A 3,348-nucleotide genomic window follows, 5' to 3' on the forward strand; every position below is an offset into this window, starting at 1 on the left:
AATCATGCCATATGTAAATACACCACCGTTGACTAAATATGGCCCCTCTTAAAAAGACAATGCAGTTATGTATTTAAAAGTGAAAATGGATGATGCTTCCTAATTCAATAAGTGCTTTCCACATTGAATTTTCTTTTAAAAAAAACCTGCACACTCAAAACTATATTATCTTCTGCTTGTTTAACCAAAAGTATATCTCAACCCTGAGTCTGCCAGCAGTATCTTTAACATAGTTCGAAGGGTCCCTGGTTGAACCTGGCAGCACAGGAATCAGAAGCTTCTGATGGAAAGACAGCCTCTCACCAGTTAGCAGAGGCCGACATTGCCGGTGCCCTCCTGATTCATTTCATGTTGGAGTAGAGACTCTTGCTCCCCCCGCAATCAGCGAGCGCTCTGCCCTACATATGTGTGTGACTGCTCTGTTCTCTCTCTGGCTGTCTCTACATGTGTGCAAGTTTGCTAGACTTCATGTTGAAAGTCATGTCGAGGTGGAGTTGTCAACCCTGCCTTATTTTTTTCCTTCTTTTCTACAGATATATTCCCCAGTTCACTCTGGGCTGCCAGAAAGACCGAAAGGAAGTGCAGGGATTTCTTTCTTTTGCATCCCGGCGCAAACTGTTCAAGGTCTATCAACGGATGCAGGCCAATCCTGTGTTTTAAAGGATCCCTTTAAATAAGAAAAGTCTAAGTGACAGAAGGAGAGTTTGCCTGGATGACGGCCTCCAGACTTTCTAAAGAAATGGAAGTGGGAGCAGCTCTTGGATCACCAGTAATATTAACATTAATGTCTTAAGGAGCCAGAAGATCGCCCTTGAGGAGAATGTAGACCAATTCTTAAAACGCACTTTTTACAGTGGTGACAATTGTCAGAGCAATACTTACAATAGAAGCAAGAGTTTCTTCTCTTTCACAATATCATTCTGAAATGCCACAGTGAAATACTTATAGAAAAGCAATACAGAGTAGAAAAAGTACATACTATTGAAGGTCTTTATAACCTGACTTATTTCAAAAGCAAAAACAAAGAGATGTAATCTGTGTTTTTTCACTCTACAAATCAATGTTGTAAGGGGTAGATACAAGTGGAATTTTAAATGCAAACTCAGAGCCCCCAGATATAGCATTCTTTATCTCACATTGACATTTGATTAAATTAGACTGATGCATTTACAGAGTAAATGATCCCCTTGAAGGATGTTCAGCATGCTAACAGTTTTCACTTGAAGTATTAATTGTAACAAACTAACTCATGGTGGCAGAGACATTTGCAAATCTGACACACAATGGTTTCCAATTCTGACTTTAGAGGGACAATTACTGAAGACTGATTCTGAGACAGCATACCTGAAGCTCTCTAATTGACATTTCTGGGTTCCAGAAAGAAAAATCTGAAGAGATGTGCACTAGTGAGGGTGTTTAAATAGTGTGATAAATTGTATAATTTAGCGCGTCGTGTGGATAAGAATATCCACCTGTGAGTTAAGCAGGGAGGCACCATTCACTTTGCAACGGTGCGTGTTGGGCAAGAGGAATAATAAAAACCACAAGATAAGCCCTGCTCTAAAGATACTGACTCACCTACTGGAGCTGGAAGTTTCATTTATAATTACAGTTCCTTAGTCTAGAACAGAATTCAAAACACAGAAAAAAGAGAATAAGAGGGGCTCTTATTAAGAATAAGAGCAACATGTACAGGGTTTAATTAAAGCTACTCAAGGAAGCAGGAACTAATGCAGGCCCTGTCTGATTTTTCAACATCTTTAACCTACCAAATATCTCTAACGTATTATTAAATTACGTAGTCAGCACATACTTTTTTTTTTTGAAAGATAAAGAGCTCATTGCTTTACAAAAGAGCTCAAATTTGTCCTTGAAATTGTTCAAACTAAGCCAGAGCCCATTCTCTAATCCAACCTCATATTTATTATTTCCACTCGTATACTGATTCAAGCATTCAGTATTCTCAGATTCCTAAGTTTAGCAGGATTTTGCTTGTCACCAAGGATTGACATTTAAATCCACCATAGCCCTTTTCTCATGGAGCTGTGAGTAGGACAAGAGGAGATTTACAGAGATGATCAAAACAAGTTGTCACATGAACACAGCAGAGATGCTTTTGAGTCCTTTTTGAACCTAGAAGAGTAACGTTGTCATAAACGACCTTTTGGATTTTTGAAAGAAGCAGCATGGTGCAATGAAAATGAACAGGATTTTGTAGTCAGCAACCTGTGTGTAAATCTACACATGAGTTGTGACAAATAGGAGGAACATCTGTCTGAGCCTCCTTTTCCTATCTGTCAAATGCAGGCAATCATACGCATATTCCAGAGTGGGGATGTGCATTAGGTAGTTTGAGGGTCTGACAGCACACTGAGCACATGGTGAGTGCTCTAGTATGTGTATCAGAGTTAATAGTACTAGTTATTATGTTAGTACAAAGAGATTAGCAGGTGGGAAACAGATAGGAAGGAAAGAATATTCTAAACAGGTGACAGGCAAACCGTGAGATGAATAGAGAGAATGGCCTCCCCACAGCAGTGGCTGTACCACACTCTGCATACGATGGACGGGGGACATCCAGCTGAAACATGAGGAAGGGCAAGTGCTGAAGGGCTTGTATTCCACACAAAGGGGAATAAAACTTGTCATGGGGTTGAGAAACTTTACACAAAATTCTGTAAGAGAGTGGCACCTTCCATTTTATGTTTGACAAAGAATGCTTGGGTTCCATCTTAGAGACAGGTAGGTATTGCTGAGCTAGGTCTGGAGAAACTGTCGGGCAGCCCTAGGGGTTGGTCAAGGGGCAGTGAAAGTCAGAGCCAGTGGGCACATCCGAGAGATGTGTTGTGGAAGCACTGGTACCTGGTATGTGGAGGTGGTGAAGACTTGGTCAGCTTCCGCCGCCCGTACCTGAGATGGGAAAGAGATACTGGAGGAAGGAAAGAAACTGAATCCACTGATCTACATCAGTGAGTGGCCTGTGGGCTCTAAAAACTACAGCAGACACAGATCAGGAGCACAGGAGAGAGGTCCAGTTATGAATAGTAACATAGAGATTGCAGGGCCATGAAGCAATTGAATTTGGGGCATGGTTAATGCAGATTTGTTTATGTGATGTCGTATGCTCTTTGTTAGGACCACTATTGAATTCAAGTAAAATTAACATTTAAAAACCATACTGCAGAAAACCACCAGTTTTCAACCACAAATTAATGCAATTCCTATCTGCCACATGCAGGCAATGCTACACATATTCCAGCATGGGGATGTATATTAAGTGGTTTGAAGGTTTGAGAGCACATGGTGAGTGCACAAGTATGAGTAGCAGAGTTAATAATAACAGGCAGG

The 3,348-nt window shown here is 40.8% G+C and overlaps 1 non-coding gene across 1 annotated transcript; it reads right to left on the bottom strand.

Moving 5' to 3' along the window:
* Positions 1-531: 531 nt before the first annotated feature.
* Positions 532-642, bottom strand: LOC119473207. The gene has a single exon (XR_005202410.1). It is a non-coding gene; the product is annotated as a small nucleolar RNA SNORA31 (small nucleolar RNA).
* Positions 643-3,348: the final 2,706 nt, after the last annotated feature.

The sequence above is a fragment of the Cebus imitator genome, unplaced genomic scaffold, assembly GCF_001604975.1.
Source record: "Cebus imitator isolate Cc_AM_T3 unplaced genomic scaffold, Cebus_imitator-1.0 Scaffold139, whole genome shotgun sequence".
NCBI lineage: Eukaryota > Metazoa > Chordata > Mammalia > Primates > Cebidae > Cebus > Cebus imitator.